At 32.6% G+C, this 21651-nt stretch overlaps 1 long non-coding RNA gene across 1 annotated transcript; it reads right to left on the bottom strand.

The window, feature by feature from the left end:
* Positions 1 to 1089: 1089 nt before the first annotated feature.
* On the bottom strand, positions 1090 to 20721 carry LOC123694892. Its single transcript, XR_006751876.1, has 3 exons — positions 20585 to 20721; positions 6103 to 6254; positions 1090 to 1165 (listed from the first exon to the last, which is right to left on the bottom strand). It is a non-coding gene; the product is annotated as an uncharacterized LOC123694892 (long non-coding RNA).
* Between the last annotated feature and the right edge of the window lie 930 nt (positions 20722 to 21651).

Raw genomic sequence — 21651 nt, 5'->3', positions numbered from 1 at the left:
AACGTACCTAATGCATATTTTAATTTTGCCAGAATGTTTTTGTCCATTTATCGATTCATATTAACGAAAATTGTATATAAACGACGAAATTAAAAAACAAAATTGTTTTAATTCACTTTTGTTTATTAGGCACACAATTTATGAAATAATTCTAAAATTTAAAATTTTTGTGATAAAATCTAGTCATTCGAAATTTTAAACACTATTTTTTAATAATAGTTCCCATAAATACATATTATTAAACCTTTTAAAGTTCATAATAAAAATTGGCTGAAATAGTACTACATTTCCTAACACTTACAATAAATCACGAAACATCAATCGCTCGTGCGCAACCAGCCTTACCGAGAAAGCTTCTTACATAGTTTTAAGAGCGATCGGTCACTTGTCGGCATTCATGCGACCCCAAGGACGGCACGTTTCTGGTTATTCTAGCTAGGTCGATTTTTTGTTCTACACGGAGCTAAACGGTATGTCTTTTTGGAATTTAATTTGCGCTCACGATAACAATGTAAACATAGGAAATATTGTAAATAAATGGCGCAGAATGAAGCAGAAGTTTCAGAATGTGTCGTCATTTACATAATATGTTTTATGGCATTATTGTGAACAGGACGTTGGAACACATACGAATATTTTTCCACTATCAATGTAATCGAGCTTTTACTTTCAATACAATAAATAATAAACATTGGAGCGTCCATTTAAATCACGGTCATGCAAAAAAACATTCGTAAATGAATTTGCAAATAGAATTAGCATCGCTCCATTAGACATTACTTTCGACGGAGAAAGAGCTAAATGATTTCCAAATGAATTCTTTGGATTATTTACTAGATGCGAAATTTCAGAAGAGGTGTATACTGTATATCATGGCGTGTATTTATCTTATTGGTAGTTTATAAAACCGAGAATCTAATTATGTTACTGACTTACGTTCCCTTTTAATGACATGTGCTTACACAGGGTATCTACACATAAACGTATTTCCTTATAGGTAGTTATAATATTTTGTAATATCTTAATGCTCTTACAATTGGTCCTTTCTTTGTTATTTAAATTTTAAGGAATAATAATGAATTTACTTACACTAACTAAAGCTAATACGAGCCACACAACCGTCGTCCGTGATATATGTGAAGCGACTTTCGTCGCCATTTTTGACCTGAAACAAAATAACATATTTAGTAAGAATTAAGTAATATCTAATGAAATATAATTATATAAACAATCATATATTTTTGTATTCACTATAAAATATGCCCAATTACGTTCATATACGATTACAGATATAATTAATAAGTAAGTAAGTAGATAAAATTAATAAAATTCTATTACTAATTTCATCTAACACGGAACTGTATAAAATTTCTTTAGTGGAATATTGCAACGGAAAATATTCTATATAAGAAAATTGCTTCCAAATTATACCTTGCATCATTTGCCACTATATCACTACATACTAACTTCTTCACTTTTACCATTGAGCCTAAGAAAATATATGTTCGCGCGATATAACATTAAATCGCAAGCATTCCAAGCCGATGACTGAGACATACCCTACATAATTGAAACGTCCGATCGCAAATTATGATCAAAACCGACCTCAACCGGATTCATAGTTCACGGGAATGTTAGTATTCACCATGATTTACATAAGTGAAAATATCAGCATACACAAACTAGTTTTCCGACCAGCATTTGCTTTCCAACAGCGATTACTGTCGCTGTCACCGTCTCGTAATTCAAGGCTACTGTTTATTTTCTATTTTATTGCTATTTATTATAAGCCATTATGGTGTATGATAGTGCAATATCAAGATGGAAAAGCGTTTGATGCGGCTGTTTCACAGAGTTATGAGGTATGCTGCGTTGGCTTAATGCTTGGGGCATAGCTTTTACAATCGCTAATTAGATTCGCATGTTATGATTATTTTTGAGACTTTATCTCACCCAAATACACTAATTCAATAAACCTATTAATACAGATTCTATATTGGACCAATACGGATTCCATTAAATTCGAACCCAGATTTCCAAGTCTAGATCAATTTAAGATGCATCTATTTAACTAAAAATAAAAATTGCTATTAGTATCAAAATAGCTGTAAGTCACATAAAAAAGCTTTCTCTCACATTTCACCAGCTAAAAATACTTCAACGTGAACGCGATCGTAGAAGTGAATGCAACATACCACTTGGCATATTTTTTATGAAAATTACGTTAATTATATTATTCTCTACCATACTGACATGCATATTTCACTTAATGAGCGCAACAGTAGTTAATAGAAGCTTAGCATATACATAAGTATAATATTATACAGGCGTAAATGTTGACATTAACCGGTCAATAATAGTTTCCCGATGGTAAAGTGATAATCATTTTCTAAAACTAATCAGTACTTGAATCACTTTGTGGTCTGTGGATAATGACTACTTTCGTAGACTATAGAATATACAAAGAGGACTTTAATATCTTTGTGCGTGAAATTAAATAACATAAACATGCTTGAAATATAATTAAATTAATAATACTTCGAGTTAACTGTGTTACGATGGAACAGTCCTATGGTTTAACTAATTGTGATGTTTTAATCTCTATCATAATATCAACACTAACAGTACTTTGGATTTATATCTGCAATATATTTTAGTATTTTAATCAATCTTGAAGTTATAATTATAATTGAATCTAGCATTGTCTAAGTGGGTGGGATTAGTAAAATCTATTAGCAAACATTCGACGTATGTACATAATATATTAATCCTCCTAACAATGCAATCTATCTACGAGTATTTACATCAACAAAGGGTACCACTGCTTTGCCTCATTTATCATCTAGTTCATAAAATCGATTTGCGATGTATCGAGTGGAGCGGCCGTTGTTAAAAATCGTTTGTTTTTTGCTCGAAACGAAAGTGCATTATTATCGGTCGGAATGCGTGTCGAACGAGTGTGTTCTCCCGCCTGATTAGTTCAATGATGTGTTTCATAGCATCGAAAATGCTTTAGATTAAGCGAATTTTTAAGTAGACATGAACGCATTCCAGTTTGAAATATGCTAACGTATTATAAATGTGAATGTGGGTCTAATTATTTTAAACTAAGCGTGAATGATTTCCATTTAATTACATACAGTAATTACAAATTAAAATATAATAATTTAACATAAACTTTAAACACATCTATTATTTTCCTCCTCTGTGTAAAGTTCACTAAACCTTATCACATTCGAGTTACTCAAATATAATAAATGCCAAAACAATCACAACAAGTGTTGCTACTAGGAAAATAATTAACATTCAGAGTACATAGTTGGCAATCAATAAACATCAATCACCGGTGTATTGTCCAAGTCGTGAAGGGACCTACATGTTATAGAATTGGATGAACAGTAGTAAATTATAGCTCTTTTTACGTGGGAAATAGGAGCCTGTCAATCTTGGAGACTGACAATCTTGTGATTACTCCCAAACCAAACATTTTATTAGGAATCATATAAAAATCAAGTTATATATCTGGCATAAATCAACCATATTTCTAACCACTACAAAAAATATGACTAAAAGCTCATTAAAGTCAAATATTTAAAAATATTTATGTGAAATGTGCCTAAAGCAAATTTTTTATTTATATTAGAATCGTGAAGCGTGGGCGACATTCATTAAAATGATTCTGCGATGTTATGAATGATTAACGACACAATAACTTAATTAAATCGTATGATAAGTATGATTTTGACTTAATTCATCGATACGAAGAATCATTTTCATACATACGTTCGTTGTATTTACAAGCGCTTCATAAAATTCACAACTCAATTTGACGAGAAAACTACGTACACTGTAGATGTGCTACCTAGTTGATTTGATATGCTATAAAAGCTCACTGGGACGGAAGTACCAACGGTCTGAAATATTCATATAAAAGTTATATATATATGATATATTTAAACATTGATAGGAAATTTACATACGTTTTCTATCTATATGACGTCAAATCTCACATATATCCATACACAACCATTAACCATGTCCCAGTAAGCTCTGCGGCTCTACGGTTAAATTTTTCACACATTCCATGAATTATATTATTACACACGGTATGCTTGGAGGCTTCATCAATCAAAACTGGTATCTTACCCGTTACACATCGGCTTAACATAGCCGACTATTGACTAATGAATTTCCTTTGTCAGAATTATTTTTTAATTATTCAAGTTAAGTAATTTAAATAAATTATCAATTTAAATTAATTGAAAAAAAATTATAGATTTATATTATGTGTGCGTTAATACGTTTTTTTGATTGGAAAGCATAAATATTAGACGTTAACTTTCTCTGGATGTCATCGTTTAAATATGTTTTTAATTCGTACAATTTGTTTTAAAACTTGAATGGGTGAGTTATGCAAACATTTAAGAGCTAAAACAAAACATACAGTTTTGTATAAATATTTTTTGTATGAATACTTGTCTTTCTAAATATACAACCGTTATCAGACCAAAAATGAAATGTCTTTAGCAGTAATAAAATTACGTATCGGACACCCATTGACGGGTAACAATCTGAAACCTCCACATTGGCATACATAATACCCTGACATTGAAAGCAATAACGTTTGGTGTAAGTATAGCATCACAGGTAACTACAGAGCCCTGAAGCCTCCTGCGGGCATAAGCATTGGTTGTTTACGTAGAGACGTTTGTTTTGCCAAAGTTATTTCCATAACTCGCAACCTGCTATTACAGGATCGGCTAAAATGTAAATTTGTATGGTATATGAGCAATAATTTGGGAGATTTTGTACACTTTTATTATATTATTACACACTAAGGTATCGCGGATAATGGTGGACGAATATTTTAAAAATAATACATAGTGTTAAGAGTTGTGAATTCTCCGTGTGGGGTAATTCACTTGTGAGGCATTTAACATCTTTTCAACTGATCAGTATTTTTTCATAGGAAACATGGATTATAAAATATGCCATATATGTAAACAATGAGGCGGAAAATTATGCATCTTAAGTCGGCATACATAAAACATCGGTATTTCACAATTCCTAAAGCCACAGTCATGCCTATGATCATTCTCTATTGACTTCAAAGTGCATGCAGTCATGTGCGAAGATGCACAAAAATATAAATCACTGCTTAGATCACAAATCAATAATAAATATTATTGTCGGCCGCCTGAATATTTCTCAAACGTGCACAATTCTCAACTCTAACCCCCACACACAAGATTGCAAATAATTAAGCGTCGGCTCGTAATTCTACACTGCAATTTTCACACCACGCTATAATTGAGCACTAAAACGAAGCTGTAATAACAGGTATCTTGTAAAGGACCTACAAATGACGCTTTGTTACAACAAATTTGCTTCACTGTTGTTGTTCAATTGCCGTGTGAACGTACTCTCGTGGCGTCAAAATTTTATAAATCATCTGCTTTTATTGCACAAATCCATTTTATATGTTAATACTTAATTTGCAAGATCATCGTGACTTTGTTCGAGAAGAAAGCCTCGTTGACAGATGAAATGAATAGCGCTTTAACTTTTCATATTTGGGAGTGCTTAACAAGATCATGATTACAGTAAGCACTTCTTTTTTACATGTTAGATTGCCTTTGGGAGAAATCGATTGTCATTGGATTTACAGATATACAATGAATTTTAGTTTTTGTAAGCTCCAACTCTTTTGTGTACCAAATATGCCTGTCAGCCATTTTTGTCTCTACTGTTGATAAGTTTAAACGAAACCAGTAGCAATTTTTAATCGAATGATCTCCGTGACCTATAAATTCTTTTTCTTTCCATATTTGATTTTTTATTTATTGTTATTTCATTTCAATTCAAGCTCTTAGAGATATAAGAATAGCAAAAAGCATGTAACGTAGTACCACTCATACGAAAAGCCGACAAAATAAATGAGGCAGTATTTTAAAGTATCTATAGCCTAATTGTCTTAATTAAGCTTTATATTAAACGATTAAACAAGTACTGTAGGGTAGTCATCCATAAAAAAACCCACTATGAAAATGATTACCAACTACCCTCTCCCACTTAAAAAAATCCAATAAACAATGTACTCACCAGCTACCGTACTTCCGACGACTCGTATCGTACCAAACGGTCATAATACACACGGCACTGGCATCAAACACGAGTGTCACCTGTCCAGCGCGGGCCGTGCACTGCGCATATCCGCCACTACTACCCGCACTACACTATACACCGGAGGGTATCTGTGGAAGATGGGTTGATTTATATTATAGGTTAAATAGATAGATTGCTTAAATAACAGTGTAACTATTGTGCTAGTACCTAATTAAATCAAAGGTTCTTCAAAAATGTGATATAGGTTGGGGATGAGAAATCAATATTTAGGTATAAAATGAAATAATGTTTTAAATATGCTATACAAATAGAAATGAAAACGTCTTCATTCAGGAAAACATAGTAAAGTTAGTATTTTATTAAATCGATTGTTGTATCTAAAGCTTAACCATTTAGCCATACACACATAATTTATGCATTAAATTGAAACTAGGGAAAACTTGTGAGTATACAACATTATAATAAAATTTATTGAATTTATGACACATAAAAAACGTACACAGAAAATCAGCATAATGTTAACATACAATCAACGAGCACAACTAATCAACCCAGTTATTATTTATGCGTATATATTTCAGCAATAATATATTCCTAGTCCGCATTCCAAACGCTTTTCATCGATTCTTTCTCATTAGAGGGCCGACCTTTGCCCTCCGCGACAGAGGCAAACGACTGTGGGATCCACGTTCGACCCAAAAGCAAATAGATGAAAGTGATCCTAACTAAGAAAGGTCATTTCCTTCTAATATACATATTCGAAAACCTAATTGGCTGCGTGCGAGGTTATAATATGCATTGTTTTAATTGGCTATGGACAGCGATATATGGGCTTGGTTCATGGGTAATATCAATAACATAAATTGATATTTCGATATGAAAAATATAACTCATTCGATTTTTCAATTACAGAGTTCATAAATGCAGCAGAGGTCAGAAAGAAAATCGCCGTTAGAAGCTGCGTATTGAAGTTAATCATAGTTTTCTTTCATATATGGTTAACTAGTCGTCTAAAAAGCGAAAAAATCTGAAGAGAAACTCTATTTTACACAAACACAACTAGCTAACTATGGCTCCAACTGAGCCAAAGAAAAAGAATATAGAGGAAAACGATTCAAGTTTAAAGAAAAAGCTAAACGTAGACGGCACACTAAAGTTGCAGGAGTTAGAATTAGCAAAATGTCAAACCTAACTCTACACGACAACAAAATACTCCACTTGATATACGAAATCGTGAGAGTCTATTTACAAATCCATTATTTATTGAAACACCACAGAAGTCAGAACACACGCTAGACCGTCGCCGGTATATACCGTTATATATTATGACCCATTCGACGTCACACCGATTCGTTGCGTTTGTTGGCACATTGTAAATCTTTACTTAACTTTCTTTTTTCTATTGTCTACCTGTCTTGACACATACGATAAATGTGTTCGTGTGTCGAACGTGCTTATGTAGCAGAAATTGTCTTTATAAAACAACGTGCAAGCGCCATAGAAGTCATTTCACACTGCAATGGCAATTTGCATGTGAGAAATCATCTAACGCTTTTTCTAGCTTATCAAAGATGCTGTCGTTAAGTGCTAAATGGAAAGCGTTTTCTTAATTTTGTGTTTTCAGGAGACCACTAAACTGTTTGGATTCACGTCTTATATTAATTATGACGCCAGGCTTTCAACTTTTGTTTATCTGCATATTTTTCGAACTGTGTGGTTAAAAATTCGCTTTGAATGTAGTCCATAGAAACGGTCCGGGTTACAAATTACGACGTAGACCGGGAAGTAAGCCAAACAACACCCTTTATTGTAATAGTCCAGCTTATTAACCAGTAAACAGAGTTGCCAGTATTCCAATACCAATCCAATAGTTGACATATATGCCATCTACAATCTACATACACACCTCTGAACATTAATATGCAATTTATTAATATACATATACATGCATTAAGTTCAGTTATTACATATGCACATGTCATAACGCAATTTACGTTACTTTGATAATATCCTCATATCTGTAGGCCGCAGTATATTATTTCCAGACTAAAAGCATGCAGTATCATCAAGCACGCACAACCACTTACAATCTGTTTGCTGTGGCGGTAAGCCCACTTTTCGTAATAGCATAAACAGAATGAGTATTTAAATCCCATCACAATTTACTCACTGATCATTAATTCCTTCAAACCAATTTAATTCTTCCGCCATTATGATAAGGTGAAATATGCCTTGAATAATTTTACGTCTTGGGTCAAATTATGTTAAATAGCAGTATAGCGAGATGATAGGCGTTTGGATAGCCGATTTAGTTAAGCTGCGATTATTTGAATGGGGTATCTATTTGTGTAGGAACTTGATGCGTGATGTTCATAAACATTTATATTATCTCAATGACAGTCTCAAGTGAAGAGAGATTCAACGTCAGGGTGTGCATTATTAGCTTTATTACGCGATTTAATAAGCTTTTAGTTATAATATCTTTCCAAAGTAGGCATATAAATGGTTATTCCGACGTAAATTATTTTAATTTAATTGATTAATTTTTACTTCCTAACGTAAAAAAGTTGAACAGAGATATTACCTTGAACGGGGAGGTATTGCATCCTACTGAGTCTACTGTATTTCTAGGGTTAACATTGGACGAGAAACTACAGTGGGGAGCCCATGTCAACACCGCTGCAGGTAAGCTCAGTTCAGGTGCATATGCAGTCCGAAAAATAAGGCAACTCACCGATGAAGATACGGCTAGATTGGTTTATTTCAGCTACTTTCATAGCATTATGTCCTATGGAATTCTACTGTGGGGCAGGGCTGCAGATATAGAAACTATATTTATCTTACAGAAAAGAGCCATTCGCTCTATATATAATTTACGTGCTCGGGATTCACTAAGAGATCATTTTAAGAATACTGGTATCCTTACTGTACCATCACAGTATATATTTAATAATATTGTGCATGTACACAAAAGCCCCGACTTACACACAAGAGTAGGAGATAGACACGATTATGGCACAAGGAACAGGAATAGAATTGAAATGCCATTTTTCCGATTAGCTAAAGTTAAAAATTCATTTATGGGTCAAGGTATACGCTTTTACAATAGAATTCCTCACAATATTAAAGAGTTTAGTAGTTCTAAATTTAAAACTTATATAAAAAATGTATTAGTTCAGAGAGCGTACTACAATATTCAGGAATATATGGACGATAAAAACCCATGGAGGGTTGTCGCGTAAAAACCACAAGACAGTTCATTGGTATATTATGATATATTATGTAGTTAGATATAAGTTTCATATATTGTAATATTTACATGATTTTAAAAGAGCAACTATGGAGTTTCTTGCCGATTCTTCTCCATAGATCACTGCTTTCCGAATCGGTGGTAAATGTTAAAATAATTATGTAATGACGATTCGAAAGTGCTACTAAATAGTAGTCTAATTGAATAAATGAATGTTTGAGTTTGAGTTTGAGTTTAAAGTTAATGTTTTTAATAAACTCTTAATGCTTACAAGTAAAATTCTACTCGGTGATTCGAGACATTGAATTTTCTATTACCTATCAGAATTGAATGCATCTTATTTCGAAAAGTACATAGTACATACAAAGATTATTGTTAACTACCCTGCAAAGTATATAATACAATCTGCTTCACTAGCTTGTATAATGTTATCGAGCAAATTAGACAATATTGCCTATATAAAGCGAGCTAGGACAAAACAAGATAAGATTGAAGTAAACACCAGCTTGTTCAAGAGCTCGTTATAAAGTGCATGACTCTAAAGGGTATCAAGATATCTGAATAGATTTCACGGGTATAAATTGTATGTCGATACAAAGCTAAAATAAATAAGAGATACAATTTATCATTATTGAATCACAAGAGTAGTAAAAAAGTAATAAATTAATTTAGAAGAACCTAACCTTACTCAGCAGCAAATAAAAATCCCTTCTTTTGACAAGGTTATATATAATACCCAAAAATTCAGAATAGATATTATTAATTTTTATGTAACAGAATATTATGTTAACGATACATACGCTCTAGATTTCTTGTTAGAGTGAAGGCTGAAGGAAATTCCAAAGACAAAATCTACACAACCCAATAACAGGCCATATCTAAACACAACACATGTAAATCTACCATTCGTAACCATTTATAGAAATGCGTAAACAGCAACAGAATATCAACTAAACGATGGTCCATATCGTAGATCAGGAAGGACGTGCATCTTCGAGAGAATCTTGGTTCTTACCGGCTAGTAATTGGACATGGTTTCCGCTATTTAACGATAACATTGCCAATATCGATTTGATCATATCTTTCAGATTTCTGAATATATTTTTTAATGTTTGTAAATGGAAAACGTACTCCGACATTATCTACATCTATGCAAGTAAACCTTTATTTCATTGCAATTTTATTATAAACATGTCATGAATTAAATTATAAATGTCATGAAGTTAGTTCCACTTAAAAGTTCATACAAACTTACGCACATAGACTGTAATATTTTATTCATATTTCATGGCCAGAAGACAAGTGCAGTTATGACTTTCTCATATGTCTGCAGCATCACTACTGCTCAGCAGATTTAATCGTTAAAGTTATTACTTCTGATCTGATTCGTATTCGGTTTAATTTAAAAGGATTTTTTGTATGAAGCAAAAGTATTATTTTTTTCACGTAATAAAACAAATTTAGGAATTCTATATTCGCAGATTCGAATGTATCATTTCAACCTGATAACACATGTATTGTTCGCTAAATCCAATCTATTACTGCTATTACTAGCATATAAATAAAACCTTTGTGTCTTCTAATGGTGGCCACGTAGGAAACGAACCTCAATCAATGACACAAGCAATAATGACTGAAGCACCCGTTGTTCGACATATTTTCTACAAGCTTCTCAGTCGGTGCGTTGTCCTCGATTCCTATGTTACTTTACAATTAACGATTTACCTATTGTAATGATATATTACAAATGCCACTTTAGTATACATAACATGTGTATTAGTTTTTGCTACTTGATTCTAACGTGTTTATTGTGACAAGCCTTTAAAATAAACAATTGAATTTTTTGTAAGATAAATGTTAAATAAGCCATGCTTAACAAAATTGAAATAAAATTGTTTGTCACAATTATATCTATCCAGGTGGGATAAAAGAAAGTGTCATAGCATCTAACTAGTAACATAATATGATATCTAAATAAGTTATATCAAACGCAACCTGTTCAATTACATCTACCATTACTTAAGCTTGGAACTAGATACTATGATACTCGTATTAGATTATATCAAAAGGTTATAACATGGTTATATCTATGATACGGCTCATATGGCTAATTACCACATGTGTCACAACTCATGTGACGTATGGAATGAGCATGGCTTGAAGATGTACAGTTGTTTTGAACGCGTAACGCTACCTTTGCTCTTTGAGTAGAGGTTTTTGTAATGCAAACAATATATTTTTATGATAGTCCTTGTCGGAAAAGTATTTATATATATTATGTATCTATTACACCTTCAAATATTTGCTACATTTTATATAGGACTAGCTTACCGCCCGCGGCTTCGCCCGCTTTCTCAACGATTTGAGATTTAAACTATCCTATCTCTCAAGTTGGATCGAACTGCACATGGTGTGCGAATTTTATTATAATCGGTTAAGTGGTTTAGGAGTCCATTGAGGACAAACATTGTGACACGAGATTTATATATATTAAGATTTGTATCGACTAGATTATAGTATAAAATAAATTATAAAAGCATTTTTAAGATTTGTTGTTAAATGAAAAGATTCAAGAAAGAATGCAGGTCAAGCGTAAACCATGCTTTAATTCTAGAATCACGATATTTACTTCTACTATCTCGGTACTATATCATCATTTGTGATACGATCAAAGAACATTAATAAAAAAATATCACCGTAAATTCAAAAACACAATGAATTATTATGATTATTATTTATAAGAATGCTCTACTTCTTATAAATAAATTAAAAATATAAAATCATAATCAAAAACATAAAAACACAATTATATCACAATTTTATGCTTTATTTAACACGCACCAAAGTTAAAAATTACTATACATACTACTCCTAATGCACAATAAAATCTAAACGGGCAATCTCCGAATTATCATTGCCATTACCTATAGATAAATTATAATATTTACTTAACCATTGTTCGGTCTAAAAACAATGTAGTGCGTCGTATTATTATGTATTCTGTGCGAGTAAGAAGGCTCTATCCATTAATCTTTGACATCATAAATCGTTCAGCAATCACGATGATTACAATCAATGTCGAGCTTTTACGAATTAAGATCACAATTTGTGGCCCGCGGGCGCTGGCAACGGATACTTGTAGTTAGGTGACTCAGATTGTGTCTATTTTTATTTGTTCCTATCAAATACATCGTAAATCATCACCTTGTGTAGCCTCCGCAAAATTATGTTTGAACTTATAAGGTTACTTCAGTGCCTAGTGTTTATTCAGGTATATCATGCTTCTTACTCATGTACCTAATTATTTTGCAGAATCATTAAACTGTTGAGCTCGATTATGGATGAAATTTTCATTGTATTTACTAACCGGATATATCATCATTGATTGTGAAAATTCAATCACAAACACATCTCAATAGTCCTTAAAGAAATACTTGTTGGAATAATTTCAAGTTAACACTAAATATACCAAATCCATGTTTAAGAAAAATTGTATTCATCCATTTCAGCATTACGAACAGCAAATAACTTTCCAAGCGAGAATATTTCACCTGAAAGTTGTATATAGCTTTCCTATTTTTCTACACAAAAGCTCCTTGACCAAACTTGCGTACTAACACATAATGCAATAAATAATCTAACAAAATGAAGAGACAAGAGTTGTTCAGTGTCGGACCGTATTAAGTGTAAATAGATTCAATTGATTGCTAAATGCTGTCCCCGAGTCTTAAGAGGACCCCTGCAGCTTGACAACCTTAAGACTGATGATGACATAAGGGAAATATATGACCAATTGTATGTGGACGTGATGATTAAACGCTACGAATATATGGTTGAGTAATATCTGGAAAAAATGTTATTTAGTGTTGTAAAAAGTTTCGCCAAATCAAACGCACTGATAAAAGCACGCACACCATAACGTATAATATGTGTTGTTCTATAAATATATTCTTCTTATCCGTCCGTAGCGAATTGAATGTCTTCTAACTTGGGAAATATTCTGGACCAGACAACTATTACATCCCACTTACAGGTCGTACTAAATTATGTCTTATTTGTCGGTCTGTACTTACATTAATTTACATAAAAATTAAATAAACGTAATGTAAACGTGCAAATCATTAATTGCAGTATGATATATTTATAGCTGCGACCGTACAAGGATTTGTAGATCATTTCTATTTAAACGATCCTGTAAAATTTGATAAATGATTCAAATTTATAGCCGGAAAGACTACAATTTCGTATCTGTAAATATAAGCATTTTAATAAATAAGCATAACATCAAAAATCTATGTACATACTTATACATTTACAAGAGAGCTCGTTTATATATCCCCTTAAATAAGATTCCGTCTTGCGTGTACGAATACCATTCCATCACCGCACTTATGATAAGTGTTTCCCCACTTGATAATGAGAGCGCTGTTGCATTAATTCTGAGGAAAATCAGAACAATTGTTTATAAGATCGCTCTGCCGTTATAATTTTTAATTTCATATATAGCGGTTCGCTGACCGAAAGCTCTTGTTTTACTAGACGCGACAAACAGTATTTCGTGATTGTACAACTTATTGAATTATTTAAAACCTAAGACATTTCATTCATTATTAAGTAAGATTTCTTACAATAATTATAACTAAATATTTATAATCTCTTTAAAGACTCTCTTCTCTAGCCATTCGAGATTTTACAACTGCAACTATGAGCGCTTGAATTCGCAATAAAAGCCATTTAAAGAAATTTATTCCCGCCAATTATGCAACATGGCATCTAAACAATATTGGACATATAAACGTCATAGACAAACGTTATTACCGTAATTTGTACAATAAATTAAGAGATAATGTTCTAGCCGCATGCCGCGTATAATACAATATCAATAATCGCGACAGACAGACAAGTTTCCTATATTTGGCTGCCCGTTTTGCCAGTTCTACACGTTCTTATGTTAGCGCGTATTACGGTACATTTGTACGCTAACCTTGCTCTTGTGTACGGTCAGCAGCGAACGCTTAACATTGTCAGTTGTGCACATGACAACTGACACATAATTCTGCGTCAATTTTCAATAAACAGCTGAAGTATAATAGTCATATTTAGGTTTATTCTGCTGAATATGTTTATTCACATGACTATGATTGGTATTAGTAGTTGATTGGTATGGTAGAAACCATAACAATAAACTTCGTTGTTGACTCTACGTTTTACTATGGATCAATAATTGGAGATGTTTCTAATCAAACGAATGTTAACAATTATAATTTAAACAATATTTCAAGCGATATCGAAACAGTATTGACTATTTTTATATTTTGCATGTAAAATTGAATCTTTACTTTGATTAAACATATTTCAGCGTATTGGTTTTAATTGTTTTGAATGGTTTATAATTGATCGCAGAAGATAGTGAATTATCGGATAATGGTGGCAAGATATATAGTAAAAACTTTACATTGCCATAATCTTTAAAAGCTTCATTATGAAATTGAATATTGCACTATTTTCAAATATGGCATTGGAACTACAGTACTATCTATGAGTGTTTTGTGAAAAAATCAAGGGTAAGTAATTTAAGAGTCTTAGAACATAAAGCTATCTAAAGTGTGGCAAATTTATCTTTACTAGTGTTTTTCCACGTAACAGAGACGCTTTTGTCACAATACAGTATCAAACACATAAAACACCGCTACAATGGCTTAATTCACAAAATTAGTTTTTGTCAAACCAAACCAAGTATGACAGTGATTTTCCGCCGTAACACCAAAGGGGACTAATTTGTAGCCCACTGTTATTTTACAAATAACATGACGTCATTATTACACTTGTTAGTCGCGATGTATGAACACGCAATTTAATAGAACATGAAATGCGACATATAGACATAAACAATAGTAAGATCATTTACCTAGGTACTTCTTCCTTTCAAAGTTTCAGTTTATTGTTTCACTAATTTACTCAATATCCAACTGATTTTTAGTGAGTCTGTAATCTGTAGGTATTGTTTAATTACGCAAAACTATTGAATCGATTGACTGAAATTTAGAATGGAGATAGATGGAATTTAGTCTCAAGTTATGTAGTTTTATCATATCGAGACTACGACATTACAGTGAATTAATGTCATATTTTCTTAGGTAAAACACACAGAAAGAAAACGCATTATTTAATTGTCTAATTTTTACAACTCGAGGTCTCTAACGCTCCTCCTTTACCATTAAAATAGCACTGTTATGATAAGTCTCCACTAACCTATATTTTATACACCACACTACTGTTAATGGTTAAACGCTGAATCGCACATTCCGTTACGCTGAAAATGACTTTATCAATTACAGTTTACAACCTAAGAACATTTCACAATACACAATTGTATTAAATAAATATTTTCTAGTTGTAGCTCTACATTTCCAAATACAGATATTTTTAAAGATCCCATACATTTAGGTATAATTTATGTAATTATCCATCTATCATTTAAGTAGACTAATCATAAATATTCATTAAAATATTTTTAAAATATAAGTATAGTATAATTAATAAAATCTGTTCTGTATTTAATTGCCTACACCTATCAAGCATCCAATTTATAAAGCGGACACAAAAATCGTATGAAACACTCTTATACTAGGATACATCACGCGTCTGCGCAGCGAAGCATAAGCTCCACAAACTGGAGAGAGCTGTGCTCCGTATAAATTAATAAATTAATAATGATTATATGGAATTCCGCTAGACACGAGTGAGAGCGCGAATTAAGATACGTCAGCAATATACCGCTTATTATTTTGTCTATAAAATGTCTACGATATTGAGATTGGCTTTGACCAGAGACTGGTCAAAAATACAAACTCAAACTCAAACATTCATTTATTCAATTAGACTAATATTTAGTAGCACTTTCGAATCGTCATTACATAGGTAAGTATTTTTAACATTTACCACCGATTCGGAAAGCAGTATCTATAGAGAAGAATCGGCAAGAAACTCCATAGTTGCTCTTTTAACATCATGTCAATATTACAATATATGAAACTTATATCTAACTACATAATATATCATAATATGCCAAAGAATGTAATACATGTGATCTTTTATTAGTGCATTTGTTTCGAATTGATTGGCGATCATTACAACTTTCAAACGAATCTGAAAATAACAAAAAATCTAAAGACAAATTATTATTATTAATGTAATATGAGAAAGTACCATAAGATAATATAGCATGTTATTTACTTCATGTAAAACAAATGTTTAAAAAACTGGTGGTCGATTATGACTGTCTACCGCAAAAAAATAAGAAAATGTTTGTCAATATTATGAAGGTTGGTTCAATCATTTAAAATTTGCGGTTTGGATACCGATCGTAACTGGAAGTTTTTATATATGTATTAGTAACTTACTATACGTACGTAGTTTTTAAACCAATGGCGCAAATATAGTTTATTTTACCGCCATTGGTTTTAAAAGTACTTAATGTTCAGTAAAAATCTTGAAACGTAATGGAGCAGTTTTATTATTCTGTTCAAAAAAAGAATAAAAATCAGAATAAGTTAATTAACTAAGCGTCACAATAGGTTCTAAAATTTTGTCGCCAAAAATGTTCAATTAAAAAAAATAAATTTCCCACGTTCTATAACACAAAATAGCATTTATTAATCGGCGCAGAAATTTAATCTGAAACCGCGTCAAGAGACTCGCTGAGTCCATAGATAACACGATTAAAAGTGTCGCATCCTATTTGCCCACCAGCCAATCTCAGCTACTTAAAGCTGTTCTACTTTACACTGAGAAACGCGCCTCGACACATGAACAAATAAACGATAAAACGCTTTTTTAATAAAAGAACTAATTTCAACAGTTTAAAAACAAATTGCAAATTTAATAAAATCACCGTACAAAATTCGTTGTCCGTAAATAATTTTGAATGAACCCAAGGATCGAGATAAAATCAACAATAATTTTTTACGCGTACCCCACCCGCAGATTCTAGTTAGCGATTAAAAAGATACCGATCTAATCACATGTTAATAATTATATCTGACTTACACTAATTCCTGTCTGCTGTTGAATTAATGATACAAGCGATGCAGCGCTTTACAATTTGTCTGTAATTATTTTAAAATTGGTGAACACTTGTGACTCATAGTTAAATACTGTGTTGTCATATTTAAACGTTTATCGGATTAATACTCTCATGGATAATTTATAGTCTATTCACAAATTTTATAGAGATTGAATAAACCTAGTCTATCTTATCATACTTACACATTCCCCCATATTGGATTACCTATCCTATTAATTTAACCGTAGTGTACAACTTTGAAATTTCTAAACCGATATTTAAAAATACTTCTCTAATAGAAAGCTACACCTTATTAACATAAGCTATTTTAATAAGTTTAAGCGTGAATAAGCGCAAACACAGCTTGTTATATGTAGATACTCATAAATATGCTTAAAATAGATAATCCCATTTATTTTGTTTAAAACCACTTTCTTCCTGTCACGGTCCAGTGCGGATACAATAAATGAATTACATTCCCCGTTGTATTTTGAATTTTTGACCAAAACCCGGAGTATACCATACGGTGAAATACTTTTTTAATTCCATCTTACTTCTTTTTGAGAAATATTCGTTTTTCTTATATCGGAAGTATTTTCACAATGACCCACTGATGACTCACTTGCATTGTTGCATCATAATCTAACCTTAATTTATAAGACTTTAAACTAGCATTTGACTCGAACCCATCTCCAAATTTCCCAATTTCTTACAAATATGACAGTCAGTCAGCTGATACAAAATTAATTCCAACACTAAAGCGCTATTCCGCTTAATCCAATAATCTCGGCGCGTGTCTGTGAACAGTGCGTGAACGATCGTAGACAAGTAATTATACATTGTTTTACATCCACATCCGTGATGCATTAACGTGACTAAATATTAACAGTTACACTACTGTTACCGTAAAGGGACATGATTGTAAGTAGTGGAAATTCTTAATTTTACGGATATGGGAAATAAATTGTATACGATTTTTTATAATTAATTTCTTATGTGTATCTCAATTCCACAATACTCGGGGTACCATCATAAGGAAGGTACCTGGTCATTTGTAAGGCTTACGTGAGGACACGGATCTAACACGCAGAGTCCCTGTAGAGAACTTTAATGTGTTGTGGGGTGGACCATCAATAATTAATTTCTTGTTATTGTTATATCCTCATAGAAGGTTTAGAATTTTACTGTACGTTATGTCTGAATCTGGGATATTTAATTTAACTTTTATGTAATGTAGAGCAGACAGCTCTACTTATAGCAGAATGATCATTACCAGAACTTGTATCTTATTCTTCCATTTACACGTAATGTTTTATATGACAGAAAGAATATGACGAAATGAATTAAGACAATAATGAATATAAAAAGTCCACAGAACAAACCTTAGAATATGGAGGTATGTATTGATGAGAGAGAATACAGTATAGGCTTTCATCAAATGACTGAAGACAGATGTAACAATACTCGACACCCGATCAAGTACATGAAAATGCAATTTACAATACGACGGCCCATTCATGAGCTCAAATATCATCATAAAAATCTAGTTATGGTTCCCTTCACACAATAGGAAGATAAGATCTCCGATACAATCTCACCAACATTGGCACCCAAGTCAAACACGTACAACCACAAATTGAATACATTAACACATTTATAGACATATCACATGTCAGCTCAAGTCATTTAGGTATCAAACTGCGCTAGACGACATAAAACTGTAATCTGAAATTCGACACAAATGCATGTCATTATGGGAACCGTTGATTAAGTTTTTTCTACGCTTTTATCATAATTAGGCTCCATTTCGAGTGACACTCGGAGCGTGTTAATACAGTTAAATTTACTTTTTACGGCGTGTTTTAAATAATATGGTACTTTTGTTTGTTTATTAAGAAATTCCCTGTTGTAAGGCTGTTTACAGACTATCAATCAATTCATTCGAGTTTTATTGAGTTCAGTTGTATAATGAACCAGTGGAATTCCGATTGTACTTCGACTGTCGAATTACAAATTATTTGGTTTCCTTTATACATACCTACCTAAATGAATTATTTATAGAGCAGAATCAAATAGATTTTTCATATAGGTACATAAATTTAGACCTACGTGTTTCAGCAAATTAATAAATATTCTTTGAATATTCATATGCAGATTATAATTTCAACCATGACAATAATTCATATGGGATCGGAGCAAAAACCGAATCCATCACAAATCTTTAATTTGTATGCAAAAATTTAAGCACACTTGACGCGCCACTGTACGCCCACACGCGTCACGCCTGTCAACACTTGAAATCTCTAAAACCTGAATACCAGAAAATTTAGAGATCGCTAAATCATTCCCAATTAAAAAAAAGTAAAGTTTTTATTGCTGTGCCAGATAATTGGAAGCAAAAACAGTACTTTTTATTGTTTTAAGTAATTTAATTCTTTGAAGATTATCTTAGATCTTTTAAAAGCGACTTGTACATACATGTAGAGTGGATACATGTAGAGTCAATCGGAATATAATTTTAAAACGACATCTCTCACAAGTCTCTGATAATGAAATTCAATTTCCTTATATCATAAACTAATCAAGGATTAACTGCTTTCTCTCATTTTCATATTTTACGATCTATAGTTATTAAAGTTTATTCCAATCATTGAATATATTGAAATTAGTTCAATATATTTTATGTTCCTATAAATATTTATTAGTGGTACCCAATTTGAGTAAATGAAGATTGAACATACGTGGAGAATATTAACGTGAATTCATACCAAGCAGGAAATTGTGTATTAAATGATATCTCTACCACGTATGATATCGTGTTTATAAAGAAAGTACTGAAAGAGCAAGTCACGCTAGCGATTCCCAAGCAAACGTTAAGAAAACGAAAAAACACCTTTGAGAAAATCACCCATTGACACAGTCGTGCTCGTTGATGTCTTTTGTACCTATGCGATTCACCGTAGCTTTTGCGAACGTAGCGTAAGCAAATCGACTTCGCACAGTGAAAATCTACGTATAAATTTCATCAAACATTCGCGTTAATGTGGGACGAAATAAAAATTGACACTGGCACACAAATCACCGTTGCAAATATCGAATCGAATTTCGAATTGCCAGTTAACGCTGGCCACAAATGAACTTACCAGTTAGAAAAATATAAAAATTCCAGTGCAACGCAAGTCACAACACAAGGTGCGTTTTGAAAATAGAACGGTATAGGGTTGCGCCACGCACGTGTCGATATCGGTTCGAAGTAACGCGACGTGTGGTCAGAGCGAGGGCCGCGAGAGACTGGCGCGCCGGAGCGTCTGGCTCACACCTGCCGCCCGGCCCCCGCTCGTAGGCAGGTCGACTATCGATATCGATAAAATACCTCTTAAATTGTTTCTTCCCATACCAACAAACAGATCTCTCAATTCTTAATCAAATTTAGTAAGTACAAAAAAGTAGAGGTTGCACTGTACTTAATAAGTACTGTAATAAGTAGTTCGTTCAGAGTATTATATTATTCTACTCTACTTTGTAGTAGAAAGCGGATGAGTTCTATGCAAACCTGTGATAACTTTTTAACTTTCTCTGTCTCTCTTTTCTACAGTTAAAGTCTTGATAATGTATAGTTTACAGGCACATTGGTCACATTTATTGAGAGTCGAAAAGGTCTAAAAACCTTTCACTCTCCACTTTCAATTATTTTGCGGTTGGAATAATTGAAATTCCATTAATTTAATTTTTTTCTTATTTATTCCATTTTACCACCTTATTTTGCACTGAATCATGACTGTGACTTATGACTATCTTACCGTTTCAATAGATTTTCTAAATGCCATTTTCAGGAATCATGAATTTTCATCTACATCTACTGTATAGTTTCAAGCAAAACAATAATAAATTATCAATGTCGATAAAACAAGCTTATCGATACTGTACACACTACTTCGACATCCCTTAACATGACGTGAGCAAACTGCGTACACCGCTGATCAAATTAATTACCTACCTACAGCCTCATCTCACCGCCAAAAGTATTTCTCTTTCTATCACAACCGAAAACGTTCGTCTCTTTCTCTCACGTAATAAAACGCGAATTAGGTACATACATCCATCTCGTTTCCACATACAGATACTGTTAGAAGTTCGCGCGTGCCGAACAAACGGAAAGTTTTCACCTGTGCCTTGTGAATGAACGATGGCGGTGCCTTTGATGTTCATA

The sequence above is a fragment of the Colias croceus genome, chromosome 10 (genome assembly GCF_905220415.1).
Source record: "Colias croceus chromosome 10, ilColCroc2.1".
In the NCBI taxonomy this organism is placed as follows: Eukaryota; Metazoa; Arthropoda; class Insecta; order Lepidoptera; family Pieridae; genus Colias; species Colias croceus.
The sequence above is the reverse complement of the archived record's forward strand: the minus strand, read 5'-3'. Positions and strand labels throughout refer to the sequence as shown.